The following is an 18,770-nucleotide window of genomic DNA, read 5'->3' as shown; positions in this document are numbered from 1 at the left end:
CTGTTCCCCTTCCCCCAATTCCCCAGCGCTGTTCCCATCCCCAATTCCCCAATAAAAATCTTAAAAAAAAAAAACTTGATAAATTGGACTTTATCAAAATTTAAAGCCTTTAATATGCAAAAGACTCTGTTAAAAAGATGAAAAGACAACCTACAAATTGGGAGTAAATATTTATAAGTCATATATCTGACAAAGGAGTAGTATCTAGAATGTATAAAGAACTGTGAAAACTCAACAGTAAGAAAAAATCCAATTAAGAAATGGACAAAAAACATGAGGAGACATTTAACCAAAGAGGATATATAAATATTAAATAAGCACATGAAACCATGTTGAAAGTCAGTATTCATTAGGGAAATGCCATTAAAACCACAGTGAGATATCACTACACACCTATCAAAATGGCTAAAATAAATAATAGTGACAACATCAAATGCTGGTGAGGATGTAGAGAAACTGGATCACTCACATATGATTTGTGAGAATGTAAATGGGACTGGAAAATAATTTGGCAGTTTCTTTAAAAAAATTAAATATACAGTTACCATACAACTTAGTAGTTGCACTCCTAGAGATTTATCCCAGAAAATGTAAATTTATATTCACATAAAAACCTGTACTGGAATGTTCATTTCAGCTTTATTTATAATAGCCCAAACTGGAAACAACCCAGGTGACCTTCAATGGATAATGATTAAGCAAACTGTGGCACATCCATACCATGGACTACCACATAGCATTAAAAAAAGAAGCTATTGATACACAAAGCAACTTGGATGAATCTCCTGAGCAAAAAATAAAACAAGCAAACAAACAAAAATCCCAAAATGCTACATACTGTTAATTCCATTCCTATAATATTTTTTAAATGACAAGTTATAAAGAAGGGAAACAGATTAGTGGTTGTCAGGAGTTAAGTACAAGAGGGAGGGGAAAAAATTGATGTGGTTACAAGAGGGAAATATGAGGGATCTTTGTGGTAATGGAACTGACTGTATTTTGTACTTTAGCTATGGAGGTAAATACATGACCCTACACATGTAATAAACTTGCATAGAACTAAACACACACACAAATAAGTACAAGTAAAACTAGGGAAATCTAAAGACTGATGGAGCATATCAGTATAAGTGAATCAATGACGTTACACTATAGTTTTGCAAAAGGTTATTATTGAGAGAAACTGGGGTGATAAGTACATGGGATGTCTCTGTATAATTTCTCAAAACTGTATGTAAACCTACAATTATCTCCAAGAAAAGCTTTTTTGGAAAATCAATTGGCCATATATGTGTGGATCTATTTCTGGAAGCTTTATTTTGCTTCATTCTATTATGTGTCTTATATACTTTTGCCAATACCTCACTGTATTAATTACTATAACTTTATATCTTGAAATCAGATAGAGTCCTCCAACTTGGTTTGCTTTTTTTCATTGTATTTTTTAATCTCAAAGTTCTAGTTCTTTTGACTTTTCATATAAAGTTTACATCACCATGTAAATTTTTCCCAAAAAATCCTGCTGTGTTTTTTATTGGTATTATGTTAAATCTATTGGTCAACTTAGGAACAATTGACATCTTTACAATATTAACTTCTTCAATTCATGAGCATGATATATCTTTCTCCATTGATTTAGGTCATCTTTCTTTCATCAGTGTTTTGCAGCTTTCAACATACAGATTCTGCACCGATTTTGTTAGATTTATACCTAAGTATAATATTTCATGCTTCTGGTGCTATTTAAATGGCATTCATTTTTAAAAGTTTTAACTCCAATTACTTAGTGTTACTATATAGAAATACAATTAATTTTTGTATATTGACCTATTTCAATCTTGTTAAACTCACTTATGAATTCTAGTAGAATTTGTTTTTGTAAATTCCTTGGATTGTCTGCATAGATAATCAGGTCACCTGCCAAATAGAGAGTTGTTTCCAGTTTTGTCTATTATAAAAATTGCTTCAATGACTGTCTTTATACTTGCTCTTTTTTCTCACTTATATCCTCAACAGATACACACATCTCAAATCTTGATACAATATCTCCAATGCTAATGTATCCTCCAAAATTGTGCCTGCTCTCAGAACCGGAACCAGGGCGGGTAGCTCTGTTCTATACCAGGAGTGCCTCTCCTCAGCTGCAAGGTGGAATTGGGATACCTGCCTACTTGTAGATACAACTTTTAAAGTCTAGATAAGGTCAATTTGAATACACCGTTCCCATTTTGTAGAAAATCCCTTACTCCTCCTTCCTCCCTTACACAAAGGTTTCTACAACTCTCGGATTGTTGCAGGAAGTAGAGTGATGCGGGAGCTGCCGGTCAGGGAGGTCCAAGGGTTACATTCTTACATGATCTCTGACTTCTAGCTCCTGCTTCCAATTATTAATTCAGCCTATGAATCATTTAGATAGCATATGCGTGGTGTCTCTCCTCTAGAACACATCGACCCAGTCAACTCAGACTCTTGCCTGAATTTCCAACAAAAGGATAACCTAAAATACACACGCACAACTTTGTGTGTATAGGCAGATTTGACTGACGTTTTGATGAAAGGAAGAGGATTTAAATTGCAGATTTGCAAGTAACACATAGTTAAAAATTAGCCACCCTGCTCTTAAAAGTCCTCTGGGCTTCAACCATTTTCCATGGTCAGGCCACCTCCACATAGCCCAATAGGTTTTCCCCACCTAGCTGGTCCTTTGTCCTTTCCCATTGTCCCACATCTGTCCTCCACCATCATTTCCTCCCCACCAAATGTCTCCAATCAAAATGACCTAAGTGATAGGATAGGGCTAGCTTCGTACTCTTATCTTTAAGTACTAAATATTCTTGCTCTGATTATTAAAGTGACCCTTCCAAAACAAGATTTGAGATACTAACTGGAGTATTATAAACCCTTAGTTAAAAGAAAGACACTACCTGTGATTCCTTGGCAACAATGTTTTGATTCTCCCAAGAGACATAAACTCTACCCCTATTTGTATTTCAGCTTCATCCACTTTCACAGGGTTTCCCAAATAGTGTTTCATGTTTGAAAAACTGCATTACTGTCATAAGGAGCGATCAGGGGGAGAAAAAAAAAAAAAGCTGATTTTTTTTTTTTTATTGCAATCATTTTTTGTATCCTCCTATAGGTTAAAAAGAGGCTGCTTTTATGTTCTGGTCTTTTTTCTCTCCTCCTTCTTGATTAATATAAGGTAAGGTAAGGCCTGAAAAATGTTTCTTACAATGGTAAAGAAATAGAAATTGACTGATGGAGGGAGACTGGGGAGAGAAGGAGAGGGGGTGGTGAGAGAGAGAACAAATACATAAGTATATATCAATTACAGGGAAATCCTTAAAGACACGCTTGTTATCAGACTTAGTATTTGCACAGAGATGATTCTTTTTTCAACAGCAACATATTTAAAGGGTCATTTTCTTCAAAAGGCTACAGGCCAAATTTCTGTGGGTTGCTCAAACCATGAATTAGAGTGATTAAGCCTGTAACTACTACCAACTATAACAATCAAAATGTCATGGCAACGAGTGATTCCCCAGCTGAAAGTCAGAGCTCAAGGGCATAAAATTATTTTCCATTAAATAAAAATCATTCTTCCCCTAAAATCTTAGTCTCATGTTCCTTGAAATTCAGCTCTTCCTAAGCTTTGTTTAAAAGCGTTTCCACCAATTCCAGTTCCCAGAACCAAATATGCTTGTCTAACAATCAGGAGTCTTAATAAAGTTGGAGACAATACAGGGCCTTCTTGCACTTGCTTTTGCTTTGTTTTCCTAATGTGTCGGGAATGAATAAATCAGGTTAACATCCTGCAAGTTACTGTAACCCTCATACAAAGGAGAATATCAAGGAAGTTCTCACTCCCAGGCTTGGATTAAATTGCATGCCTGATTACTATTCCTTTCCAATCAGCCAGAAACAAAATCATTGGCCTAACACACATGTAAATCTGCTTATGAAGCTTACCCACAGTTAAGTAAATACAAACAAAAACATCGAGACACTTTGCTTCATGCAACAGATTCGCTAAAGGAGAATGTTTGGCAATACCTAGTGTACGTGATGGTGTCAGCCTAAAGTGTCCATGGAAATACAAAGTGCTGCAGCCTCTTGGAGCACAATTTCAGGATCTGTGAAATAAATACGCATATCTAGTCACCCCACTTTTAGAAATCTGACCTGCATATATAATAGGAATACAAAAACACATATTGTAAAGATGTTCTTTGCAAGATCTTTTTTTTTAAGAAAAAACAATTGAAAAAAAGTAATGTACCCCCATCACTAAAAGAATGAAGAAATAAACTATGGTAAATCTATGCAATAGAATGTCATCCAAATATTAAAAGTAGAGAGAGATCTATATAAACTGCCTTGAAACCATCTTGAAGTTGTCCATGATGCCTGGTCAAATTAAAATTCTCAGTATAAAATCATTTGATTCTTTGTAAACTTTACCAAAGAAGACTTGCCCATGGTCACTCAGTATTAACTGTCAGGGTTTATATTGCACCCCAGAGACAACTGTCTCTGAATGTCATGTTCTTCCAGGGGCCCTGCCCCCTCCCCCTATGGATTAGCATCATTGCTGCATTTTATGACAAGTTACCAGAAAGGCTCTGCTTTTAAAAATTCACTTATTTGGAAAGCCAAATGTGCACAAAATATTAATTGAGAAGCAATGGTCGCTATCGCAATAGTTTATTTCACTTTAAAATGGATTCAAAACAAGGACCCTTTAAGAGGGCAAGATTTCCTGGTGCCTTAAAAATATGACTTCCTTTACCCACACTTTTGGAGGGATCTATGTATTACGCAAATTGAGGAATGCAAGCAATCTAAGTTCTCTGGCAGTCCCTTTGCAAAGAGCATTTGGAACAACCTGTGTAACCTGTCACTCTCAGTTTGCAGGTACAAAGGAATCATACCATCATCTGCCCTCTAGAAGTTTACAGTTCATCACCTTGTACTAGGTAGGGCAGGTGCACTCACAGTTAACATTTAACACTAAACATTTAAATTCGTTCACTAGAAGCCACACAGGGCATCAGTTACAGCTCACCCACATGTTGGAGCAGAAGTATTTCCTGGTATATCACTTCACTTATTCCCTCAGGCCCCTTTTGTTCTCTCTAAGATTCATCCCCAAAAATAAGGTTCCATGAACTGAGATTTTCTGGGGACTCATGAAGTCCCCATAAACCACAGAACATATTAGCTTCAACTTTCTAGCCATTGAAGACCAAATGTCAAAGATCCAGTCAATCAACAATCAAAGCCACTGGAGAGAAGCAGAGGCATCATTCAAAGAGCTTGTGATGACCCTGAATTCCACATCAGGAGTGGTCAGGTTCTAGGCCAGGCTCAAAGCATCCCCCTTCCCTGTGGCCTCGGGCAAGGCTTTTAACAACTAACTTCAGCTTCTTCCCACCTGTAAAACAGATAATCATCACCTTCCTTTGAGATATGCATAAATTAATTAGTTGAGGTTTGGAAAGAGTTGTGAAAGCAAAATGATACTCATAAATGCTCAATATTAGCTGATTTTCTTTTCAATTTCATGGTCCTATTTTGGCATCATATATCACATTACATACACTGTGAAGCAGGAAGTATCACCACCTTGTATCTGATTATTCCTCCTTAAATTACATAAGGGTTAACCTCAGGGATTAAAACCAATTCCACAGGACTCATAAATCATCCTGCATTATTAAGAAAAAAGATTATTACTTGCCAGGCATCTTAATATCCTATAACATAGCTGGTTATTTTTATTAGTTATGCTTCGCAAACACTTGTGGAGGTGGTATGGTAGTTTTGTCACCATTTTACAGCTTAGGAAATAGGCAAAGATTGCACATAGGCCTTGCAACAGGCAACTTCCCATAATTAGAAATCATGGTTTCTAATTTACTAATCAATGTTTCCTATGAACCAATCTTCTCTACAAAAGAAATTGTCCAAACACGCATCATAGGCATGCAAAAGAAAAAGGGGTGTGGTTTACAGAGATTCTGCAAACGTCAGAAACAGTTCTATAAGCTCCAAGGTTCTCTCTCAACCCATTAAAATTAGCTATATACTGGAAATGGTCTCTTTAAAAATACCTTTTAACACAGAAGACTTCATGAATCCATTTCACTATTTAATTTGCCGAGAGGTGATTTGTCATCTCCTCCGAGAGTGAACCAAAGGCCAATGCCTTGAACACTGTGCTGGGAAGTTTGGGCCTTATTCTATTGACCAAGGGGAATCCAGGGTGGCAGGGAAAGAAGGGGTGTGAAACACTCAGGTGTACATTTGGGAGAACTCACTCTGGCTCCATGAAGAAAGATGGTCTGGGAAAGGCAATTCTATGTGCAGAGACACTATCAGGGAAGCTGAGAGATTGTGAAATTGTGGTGGCTTAAATGAACACAGAGGCAGTGCAGCTGGAGATATGTAAAAACATCCAGAAGCTGTTACATAAATAAAATCAGAGGACTGTAAGGAGGCCAGAAGGGATGGGACCCAGAGCCCAAGACGAGTAGGGACTGACTTTGTGTAAAAGGAGGAACATCGTTTCCATCATGAGAGGGGAAAAGGAGAAGAACAAACCTGTTGAAAGAATGAAAAAGGAACATGCCAGTCATCAGTGAATGGCAGTGGAAAGTGAGAGCAAAGTGGTCAGAAGATGGAGGTCAGCAGAAGATAGCCGCGGAGCCAGGAATGGAGGAACAGTCTTTCAGGAAGTGTGCCAGGGGATGCAAGGAGTGAGCAGGCACCTGGGCAAGCAACCGGCGTTGGGGACACCCCAGAGAAGGATTTTTTCAGGAGCAGCAAGGTTTGAGTTAAAGCAGGAGACAGGGAAATGCTCTGTAAGTCAGAGAATGCATTTGCCACAGAACAAAGCTTTGCTCAACTAATTCCTCAGTTTCTATCAGAGTTATTCTGAAGTCCAATTCTGATCTCAAATGTACACTTTCAGTTTTCCCTTCCAAGAAAGTGTCATCTATAAATTAAAAGGACAATGTTTTCTAGTCCTCCTCACCAAAAGGAATACGAAAATACCCGGCCCCGAGGAGCGCTCAGACTATTATATTAATACCAAGGGTGGAGACCTCAGTTCCAAGGCCTGTGTACTCTGGGACATGCGGACCCAGTGCGCTGATCACTATGCATGACAAATAGCTGCTAAGTTTTCTACAGTCAAACAGAATAAGATAAATTTCAGAGATTGGAGCATACATACACACACACACACACACACACACACACACACACACGGAATGGTGTTATTTAGGGCAGAAATGAAGCAAACACATGTTTTTAAAACTAATACTAGGTAAATGTCCCCGTGACAACATCAAATGCTTTGCATTTTCAAGTATAAATTTAGATAAATAATACATCAATTCCTAGGGAAATGTTATAATGTGGCATACAAAAAATCAACATCAAAAGTCCTAATTTTGTTTCTAACATTATGCATGCCCAAGAATCTCCACAAGTTCATTAACAAAGTCCATGAGACAACAGAATGCCAGGGACTCTTCAGAGGAACATATAGCGCTCCATTCCGAAAAAAAATAAATTATATGTTTTTTTCCATGCCACAACAGCCGCAAAAGGTCATCAAATTCAACCGAAGTATTCAAAGAGGGGTTCTGCCAGGCCGCTGAGTTCATTATGCCAAGCCGGGCAGGTGTCTCCTGCAGAAACCCTTCCATCTGGGGACTCTCCTTCATATTTATCTCTTTTCACTCAATCTCTCTAGTCCCGATTTCTTGGAGCCAAAACCTGCACAGCTAGAAAATGCTATTTGTGGAAATGTTTTGAAAGCTTCACATTTTTAAATCTTCATATTCAAGCTGAAATAGCAATGGTATAAATGTTGTTTTACATCTAAAAAAAAAAGAAATACATACGTCGCCTCACTACTTCTTGAGTCGTGTTTTTGTGCTTCTGGAAGGCTTTCTATCCCAGGAAACATAGTTTATATACATAGGGCCAGATACAGAAGCTCGGCCATTGTGCAGGAGAAGCCGTGTAGGGCCATGCTGCCTTGTTTGTTTTTTCTGGCAAGCTTCCCCTGGAGGGAAAACGCATACCTCTTACATACAAATCGAAATAACAACCCCTAGAATTTTACTTTCTCCTCCAATGATTTTTTAATACTGAAGAGTGAACGCAAGAAAAAAAAGATGACACTGGTGTTTCTTCTCACAATCAGGTTATAGGCACAAATCAGTTTTTTTCTGAGGTCTGAAGGGAAAAGCTGCGCTTCTCCATAAAGAAAAGGAAACAAAGTCCATGCAGCCATGTGATTGTAAAAGGAGGTTTTCCTCGTGTCCTTCTCTGTACAGATTTACGAGGGTTTCTGCTGACATGAAGTATGTTCTTTACTGAATTCCTCAAGTGAAACAAAACCACACATATCTGGTTCTAAAGCAACATACTGAGTCACTAGTTTACACAGTAAATGTGAAATAGTGATTTGCAAGCCTCCCGCATACCTGTGAAGTGGACTGAACCATAACAACTGTCTGGGAAAAGAAAAGAATTTTTTTTGAATGTGTTAAAAAAAAATTTTTTTTTTAAATCACTAGTCTAAAAATCAGCTTACAAATCACCTCAACAACTACTCATGAGCAGGAATGTTTCAGCAGAGTGGACACTGGTTAGAAAGCAGGAAATCTTGGTGAATATATTTGTCTAATGAATGAACTCTTGCCACTTTTGTGGAATGGACTCTTGATGCTCTCATCAGTTCGCCCTGAAATTATAACTAGTGGCTATTCTAAAAATTCTTGGCTAAGGTCTAGTGTTTGGACCTAATGTCATCTTGGCCTGGTCTCTTTCTGTTGCCATTGCATGGAAACAGTCATCAAACCCCTAGCAAAGCTACTTCTATACTCTTAGCCTCAAGTCTATCGTTTCTTCCATTCCCACTGCAACAACCTGAGTTCTGGCTCTCATTATCTCTCACAAAGTTTATTGCAATCTTCCTAAATGGTTTTGGGTGCTCAAAGCTCCCCCTGAACACAAAGGCCAGATCAGTTCTCTCAGAACACTGCTCTGAACATGGCCAAAAATTAAAAGCTTAAACTCCGTAGACACTCCATCATTTAACCCCCTCTACTATCTGTTTCTCAGCCTTCTCATCCACTATCTCCCCAGCACCTACCTTATCCTCAGGTCAGCTGGATCACTCGGTATTCCTCAAGCTTGCTCTGTCTTTTTCTACCTTTATGCCTTCACTCCTGTTTTTTCCTTCTGTCTACAATGCCATTCTTTATCCCTGGAAAACCTCACCATCTGCAAAGAGCCAAGACCAATATTATCTTCTGGGTGAAATTTTCCATGAAAAACCCAGGAAAATCTCTCTTTCTTTTCCAACACTTATAGTGCTTTATCCATGCTTCTACTGTGACACTTCTAAAATAGTTTCTGGTATTGGTTTTTAACATTGATGTCAACTCCCATCTTATTTATGCATTCAATGTGTATACATTGAGATTTAACCAAATTTAAGGCACCATGTTAAAAGTTGAGAGTACTGCAGAAAATGAGATAGACCCTGCTTTCATGGAGCCGTAGCCTAGCAAAGAGAGGCAGTTATTGGGTGAATAACTGGACAATTTACAGAATGAATAACAATAGTGATTAGTACTATAATGAGAGTTCCTGGCTACATAATAGGGGCCCTTAACCTGATGGGGAGCATCAGGTACAGCTCTAAGCAGAAATAATGTTTAGGCTGACATATGAAGAATGAGCAGGAACTACCCAAACCAAAAAAATGGTGAAGAGCATAACAGGCCAAGGAAATTACATGTGCAAAGTCCCTAAACCAGAAGGTACCTGAAGAAGTGCAGTCAGATTTGACCACAGAAGAAAGTGGAAGGAAAAATGTTGCTTAGAATGAGGTGCAGAGGAAAAAGGGACCCGATGATCTCAGGTCATCCACGCCACTTAAGAATTTTAGACCTATTCGAAGTGCACTGAGAGTTAATTGAGGGTTACAAGCGAAGGTTCGATGGAATTAGATCTGCATCCCAAAAAAAATCACTCTGGAGACCGTGTAAATGCTGGAAAGAGGGGACAAGAGCAGATGCAGAGAGGCCAGTAAGGAAGGGGTTTCAGCCATCTGAAGAAATAGCACTTGGACCAAGATGTTGTCACTGAAGTAGAGAAAAGTGAACATAGCTGATAAGAATTTTTTTTTTTTTTTGTAAAAACAGATGGTTGCTTCTCAACAATTGCCTATTTAGGGGGCAGGCTTGGCAAGACTTGGGTCTGGGGGATAAAGGAGAAGTTGTCAAAGAGAATGTCTAGTTGTCTGGATTATACAAATGACAGTGTCACTTACTGAAACGGAAAAGACGAGGAGCAAATGTAGAGAAATAAATCATGGTTTCTGTTCAGGACAAGTTTTATGAGATGTCTCTGAACTACCCAAGAATGCATTTGTATACAGGAATTTGGACTCAAAGGCAAGCTTGGAGATGGAGAATTAGATTTAAAAGTCATCAGCTTATGGAAGCCAAAGGAGAGGATGAGGTCACCTAGAAAGAGGGAGAAAGAGAGACACAGAGAGAGGGAGAAAGAGAGGGGAACAGAGAGAGAGAGAGAGAGAGAGAGAGAGAGAGAGAGAGAGAGAGAACGCCCTATGGTTTTTAACAAGGGGTGTTATTAAGAAAATAACCTGTGGAATTTTCTTTTCTCAAAATACACACACCAGAGACCCAATAAATCAAAATTTTGGAGGTCTGAATATGTGTAGCTTAAAGAAAATTCCCCAAGTGTTTCTGATGTACATCCATGAATAAAATAACCAGAAAAGTGACACAAGAAGAGACTCAGACTGCCGTGGGTCGCCAGCAATGGCATAGGCTGCAGTGGGGCTGGCTGGTAGCGGGCGTGATCTTTCCTGAACTTCCGTGAGCCGCTGTGAGCAGCCGTCCAATGGTCTGTGGCCGATCTGCCTCACCCAGGAAGAGCACAATGATCACAATACCAACATGGGCCAGTGAAGCAACGTCCTCCACAACTAGGCTGAAGAACCGAAGGACAGCAACTTGTCTGTTCCCCTTTTCCCATTCCCCAACGCTGTTCCCCTTCCCCAATTCCCCCATAAAATTAAAAAAAAAAAAAAGAAGAAGAAGAAGAAGAAGAGACTTCGAGATAGAGGTCTCAGGAAAGCCAACATTTGGATTTGAGAAGACACAGGAGAACTGGCAGAGCCTGAAAAGGAACAGTCAGAAAGTCGAAAAGAAAGCCCGAGCAGAGGGTGGAAATGAGGAAGTAGTCCCATGTGGAAATGTTCCTAGAGGTGAAATAAAGGTTGAGAGGACTAAAAAGTGACTGCTGACTTCATGACTTGGTGACCTGAGCAGGAGCAGAGTCCTCAGAGTGGTGGGTACAGAATGCAGAGAGGAGGGGGCTGAAGGGGGACTGCGAGGTAGGAAAGCGCTAAGAGCCTTAACAGGGAGTGGGAAATTAGGGCAGGGTTTGGGGGCGGGTGGGGGTCAAGGGGAGCATGTGGTTTCCACGTAACTATTGGTTCTTCGTGGCGAATTAATTCAATCTAAGACTTCTGTGCATCCCCATACTACTGGGCACACTGCTCACATACAACAAAAAGCATCTGAATTTAAAAGCTTGGGAAAGAGCACCTTTTGCAACTTAGAGGGTTTCATCAGGAACATATATACTTAACATTGACCTGATTCAATTATTTTCATGTATTCCAAAGACTAGGCATGCCCCTATTTATGTGCCAAACATCCTGCTCATTACTGAGGACCCAGAGAAGACATGGTCCCTTGTCACACGTTTATAAATGGCCTTGTGCCCAAAGGAGGCCATGTGGTCATAAAAGAATGGATTCCCAGAGGACACAGGGGACTCCCCAAGGGTCTGCACTGTAGGACCTAAGTTTGATTTTACTTGGGCAAGTACCCAAGCCATGTGATTAGAACTGTTCAGCCTATATTTTTCTGCTACCTAAATTTTCCTCTGAAAAAGTCAAGGGGAATCTGAACTCCATCCCCACCTTCTGAAGTTGTGCAGTCAGAGTGAGACATCTGAAATTAGGAAGCTATTTCAGGGAACCCCAGCTCACAGCTCTCAGAGCCTTAGTGAGTTTTTCAGTCTTCACTGCCGGTAGGAATAGTCCTTACCGCTTTAGAGAGCCAGTTAGAGGCCTTCTCACCTGGAGAACTTGCTGGCCTTTCCTTTCTTTGGGAAGCCTGCAGGAATTAAGGCCAGGACTCCCTGAGAAGTTTTGAAACCAGAGAATTGGGCTATATTGGGGACCCAATAGTCTTCTCCCATAATTCAGAGAGTTCTGGAGAGAGGAAGAACTAAGCTTTCAAGATCCTCTCCCTAAGAGGGGACACATAGCACCTGACTGGGGTCACCTGGCCACTAGGGGGCTTTAGTTACACACTGGAAGACAAAGAGATTCAGGTCAGTAGCACTTTACCTGTTCTTGAGAATACATTCATAGTTTCTCCACCTAACCAGGTGCCCCCAATTCTGAGAGGTCTCACAATGCCGCTAAAAGATCCCAGTCAAACCCCAATGTCCAGCTGAGCAGAATTTTAAAACTATACTGTAATGAATGCTTCATGATTAGCAACTTTTCAAAGGAACTGTGAAAGTAAAATCACAGGTTTTCCATGAATAAAATTGGAAGATGTGGAGGGACAACCAGGAGCTGCATCCATTCACTTTTCTTTTTTTAAGATTTTATTGGGGAATTGGGGGAGGGGGATCAGTGTTGGCGAATTGGGGAAGGAGACCAGCCAAGTTGTTTTTCTTCAATCTTAGTTGTGGAGGGCGCCAGTCGCCATCTGGCTTCCCGTTGGCAGCTTGTGGCCTCTAAGCTCAAGGTGCTGTGTTCAATTTTAGTTGTGGGTGGGCGTAGCCACCATCCCATGTGGGAGTCGAACCCAGCAGCCTTGTTGTTAATGCCCTATCTACTGAGCCATCCAGGTGGCAGCTCAGCTCAAGGTGCCCAGTTCAGTCTTAGTTGCAGGTGGGCATAGCTCACCATCGAACAGGCAATCTTGCTGTTACACCAGCCCTGTTGTTACACCAGCCCTGTTGACAGCTCAGTGACAGCTCAGCTCAGGCACAGCATCACTGACCCACGTGGGAATCGAACCGGCAGCCCTGTTGCTCAGAGCTCATGGCCTTAAGCCAATTCTTAACCAACTGAGCCACTCGGCCAGCCCCCTCCATTCACTCTTTTTCAAGAAAGAAAACACAGGGGAATGGGAGATTGAAGAAGTCTGAATGAGGGTAAAGAGAAGTTGAATAGAAGGAAGATGCTTCAGTCATCTCTGGGGAATTCACTACTCCGGGGCATAGTTTGATTTCAGAGACATTTAGAGTTAAGACCCTTGCTTTATAAATGAGATCCAGGCAAATCTAAGTGCTTATTTTAAAAAACATCCTTTCCTAGTTGTTCAAAAGAGAACAAACTTAGGCCCTGTCATAAAATGTGTCTGGAAACTATTAATGTATCAATGGTCTTAAATGGAAACATTTCCTGTAAATACACAAGATCCAACACATGTTAACTAAAAGTAACTTTTTTCCAGAGGATTTCATACTTTGTAACCATTGAGTAGCTACCATACCTTTGGTAAAATTAAATGCTTCATATACAAATATAACTTTATATTCCAAAAATGTTAAAGCTGTATCTAAAATCTTTAGATATTACTAAACAGAAATGACTATATGGACTTCATTTGTCACTACACATTTCTAAAGACCCACCAATTTAAGAATATTTTAAGTAAATAGTTTACATTCTTCCCATTTTTCTAAATTCTTTGGATTGTGGTTTTCCTCCCCCTATGACAAGTCTATGAAAAGCCATATACACAAAAAAATAAAAGGAATAAAACAGTAGGTTCTTCCATTTTACAAGATATACTCGTAGCTCTGATTAAAATCATATTTCTATTCCAAATACTTTTATCTAACTGAAATTGCAGAACAGCTCTACACCTGTGTATATAAATTTCTTTGCCAAATTTAGGGCTGGTATAATTTTATTTCTTTAGTGTTATATTTAGGTTTCTACCTTAGATGATTTTTTTTCAGGTGTAAGATTTTGAAGTTGGTGCTCACTGTATATATTTTTTTTACTAATTTGGGCAGCTTAATAAAAATTTTTAAAGACCGTTCACATAAAATATGTTTAAATGACTTCAAAATAATAATACAGAACAAAAACAAGACTTTGTATAGGGATTACAGATCAGGTGGGTTTACTTGTTGCATTAGTTTTCTAGAACTGCCATAAAAAAGTACCACAGACTGGGTGGCTTAAAACAGAGAAATTTATTTTCTCATGAAATCTGGAGGCTAAAAATAAGAGATCAAGGCATTGGCAGGGTCCGTTACTTCTGAGGCCTTTCTCCTTGGCTTGTAGAAGGCTGTCTTCTCCGTTTTCACATGGCCTTTCCTCCATACATATCTTTGTCCAAATTTCCTGTTCTTATAAGAACATCAGTCATATTGGATCAGTCTATCTTAATCACCTTATTTTAATTTAATTATCTCTTTAAAGGCCTTATTTCCAAATACAGTCATAACCTGAGCTACTTGGGGTTAGGACTTAAACATCTCAGTTTGGGGGACACAATTCAGTCCACAACACTTGTCTTCAATGAATATGTGCACATTCCTAATTGAATTGGCCACTATTGGAATACTTCATACGTATTAAAAGGGAAGTTCAAGATACCCTGCAACCTTTTTAATAATATTCTGCTTAACAAGAATTATGTCTCTATATAAAACTAAGCTATTTGAGCAAGTTAGTATAGGATCAAGTATTACAATGAAACTCGTGCTAAATTTCTTCACCCTGGGAAGCATATTTTTGTCCGAAATGTTTAAGTTCCTTTTTCTTAATTATAAAAATAACACAAAAAAGCTTCATCTTTATAAAAAACTAAAGAAAGAAAAACTCCCATAAATCATTAAAAATCAATAAAAATTCCCCCAAAATTCATCTATTGAAGCCTTTATCCCCAATCCTTCAGAACATGACTGTATTTGGAGATAGAGCCTTTCAAGAAGTGATTGAGTTAAAATGAAGTCATGAGGGTAGGCCCTAATTTCATCTGACTAGTGTCCTTATAGGAAGAGGAAATTCGGACACACAAAGAGACACCAGGGATGCGTGTGCACAGAGGGAAAAACTACACGTAAACACAGGGAGAAGGTTCAGTGCACATCGAGGAGAAGGCCCTCAGAACACACCAAACCTGCTGATACCTTGATCTTGGACTTCTGGCCCAGAGCTGTAAGAAAATGAATTCCTGTTGTTTAAACTGCCCTGTCTGTGGTATTTTGTCATGGCAGCCCTTGCAGACTAACACAGCCATCATGTACCCACACGTCAGTGTCTTCAAATAGATTGGAAGTCCCTCCAGAACAAAGGCTGAATCTTATTCAGAGGCCAACTGTGGTGACACATGGTAGCAGTTACTCATAAGTTATGTATTGAGCGAATGAGAAAATACATTTTCTACAAATTATATAGACTTTTCAACTTGGAAGCCCTTTATGTTTTTAGTGTATTCCCCCTTTGTAACTAGGAGGAGACCGCGAATCAACGTATTAGTGAAGAGGCAGAGACCAAAGGCCCAGGGCACTTGAGGAAGATTTCCACTTAAGTCAACAGCAACCAGCAGCCAAATGAATGGTGCAAGGGGGCAAAACGGATCTTTCTTTCTGTTCTAAGAGACCAGCTGCTAGAAGAAATACACCAATAACCTTCATGCCTCCTCATGTCAGCCCTGACCCCGAACACACCTGGAGCAGTGCTTCCTCCCTAACAGGGCAGGAGGTCACGTCCCCTCCCTCCCACCATTGTAAGCGACACAAGGTCAGCATCCTCTCTGGGTCCATGGGAGGGAATGGCCTGGAGTTTCAGTGCCCCACCATTCCCTAAGGATGAGGAAACGTTGTGAGTACACCAAGGCATACAACTGATGCTGCAGACTTTGGCCATTGATTTGCAGTTGTGCAATTACCTAGACTCTAGGCCATATTTTCCCAATTTGTTGAGAACTATATCATGTGGGAAAGAATTAAAAGGTTTACTAAGGTCAATACAAACATAATTTATTGCTTCCCCTCAGTCAACCAAGCTCATCTACTTAGGTCTGTGACTAGTTAGCTAAGTTGGTTATATCATTGTCCACTCAGGGGCAAGGTCAAGGTATCAATTTACAAAATCAGTTACTTTCCCTCTGTGGCACAGTCACAGATGACTGCCCTAATAATTCAGTATTATTTTGGTCCCATGAGGAACCTGGAGACAAAATCTGTGTGGAAAACAATACAAGTCAAGGGCACTGGTAGAAAACCACCTCAAAGTCCATGAGGAATACGGCAGGTCAGGAACTTTTGAAAGGACCCAATTCTCAACCTTTAAGGACTAGTTTCAAATTTCACTTGTACTATGAAACTTATATTAAAACTATGTGATAAACTTGAGTATTTCCACATATTAAAGTTAAATTGGCAGGCTGATTATTTCTCTTTTAAAAATATATTTATTATTTTATTTAAGCATCTTTTCAAGTCAACTCTGAATTCTTCAGGGTGTTTGTTTCACACTCTGGTGACTTCACCCAATTCTTTGCTGACTGTAGGGTGTTAATTGTCAGGACCTGTAGATCTGAATACCACCAGATTGTTTATTAAGCCTTCAAAAGTTCTTGATGCCAGTTTGGTTTTCTGCCTTGCCATCATTGATATTATCTGTTCTGGTGTCCAACTCATAGTTACCAAATGTAAAGTCTAAGGTTAGAAACAAATAGCTTTGTTTTCTCCTACAAAATTCTCTTTCCTTATAAAATCAAGTCCTGTTTCAGCTTTGCTTCTGGTTTGATCTTTTCCTTCCTTAGGCTGTTCTGATTTCACCCCTAACATACCCACACTGTCTTCAAAGTCCTCATTGGTAATCTGACCTAATTCTCCCTTTGGAGGCATTCCAGTGATAGTGCTCAAAAGCATCATTTCATTTTGAAAATTATAAATATGGTAGATTAATGTTCTAATCAATATGAAATTGGAAATAAAATGAGTTTCTAAATAAAGTATTCTTTGCCTTTTTTTTTTTTTAAGATTTTACTGGGGAATTGGGGGAGGGGAACAGACAAGTTGCTTGCTATCCCTTTGTTCTTCAGTATAGTTGTGGAGGACGTTGCTTCACTGGCTCATGTTGGTATTGTGATCATTGCGCTCTTCCTGGCTGAGGAAGTCGCTTGCTGGCCATTGGACGGCAGCTCATGGTGGCTCATGAAAGCTCACGGTCAGCTGCTGGCCGGCCCCACTGCAGCCTAGGCCATCGCTGGTGACCCAGGGCAGCCCAGCCCCAGGTGGAGCTGTTGTCCACCATCCCAGCTGTAGAGGGCGCAGCATCACTGGCCCTAATGTGGGATCCGTACCGGGCCTCTCTGCTCAGTGCTGGCATCCCAAGCCAACTCCCAACCAATGCACCACTCAGTGGGCCTTTCTTTGCCTTTTTTCCAGATCAATCACTTTATAACTAGATGACACAAGATTCTTTACAGCATCTTTCATATTTCCCTAGGTGAAGAGACACATAAAGTTTTCTACTGAAACTGCAACCTGAAGAAGAGAATTATTTTGCACCCCTGAAAGAAAAAAGTGTAGAGCTGTCAAATCAAATGTAAACAGAGTTAAAGTCAGCACTAAAATGTCTGATATCCGTGGGCTTAAGTACCTGAGCAAGTTTTATTTTGCAGATCTGCTACTAAATGTGTTTAGCTTAATAAAACACTTATGAATGAATGAACTGCTGACTTAAGCACCTGTTACAAGAAAATTACAGTATAATATTAAGGGTATTCTAAGCATCTCCTTTAATTACAAAGGATCATTCTCAAATATTAAAAAAATAATTATTCTAAATTAAATATCATGATGCCATCTTGTCTGCCTAATAATGTTCATTAGAATGCTGGAAATGCTGCTCAATAGCTAACAATTGTGTTAAACTAGTGTTCCATACAATACCTAGAACACAGGTTGATAAGCTATAAAAGTACATATCACTTAGTAATTTCTTTCTTAGGTTATATTTAAAATTACAGGTAATCTAAATAAAAAAATGTTTCTATACACTATGTCATGTAGTTGTGTGCAATTTATTTTAACTTTGCAACTTTACATTAACCACATTTATTTTCTGCCTTCAGTGTTCAAATAACCTTTTTAAAAGAAATTACACAAATGATTAGCTAGCTAGCTACATTAATATGATAAATTTCAATTGACAGCACTTAAAACTTATTTTTTATATCTTGCTTTAATTTTTTAAGCCAAGATGAAAATTACATGTGAATAATTCAAATATACATTTCTAGCCACTATGTTTGTTTACACCTTGGTGAAAATTGTTTCTAGATTTTAAGAGACTATATTGTCTTAGCACACATACAGAAGTGGTATAATGACCTACATGAGCTGGACAATTGAGTCTTATTTATTCATTGATGAGAATGATGATATTTTATGTACATTAAGCCCAGTAGAATCCCAGTTCTTCAAGTGTGTATGCTGGTAAAATAGCCACCACATGCCGAAACAGACCTGACTTATAAGCTGATAAAACATTTAGCTCAAAACTTTCAAAAGAATTAAAATGAATTTTACTTTGAAATGACGTTTCTGCCCAAGCAGCTCTAACTTTCAGTTTGGATTGGGGGGGGCGGAGAGAG

The sequence above is a fragment of the Hipposideros armiger genome, unplaced genomic scaffold, assembly GCF_001890085.2.
Source record: "Hipposideros armiger isolate ML-2016 unplaced genomic scaffold, ASM189008v1 scaffold_5, whole genome shotgun sequence".
Classification (NCBI taxonomy): domain Eukaryota; kingdom Metazoa; phylum Chordata; class Mammalia; order Chiroptera; family Hipposideridae; genus Hipposideros; species Hipposideros armiger.
The sequence above is the reverse complement of the archived record's forward strand: the minus strand, read 5'-3'. Positions refer to the sequence as shown.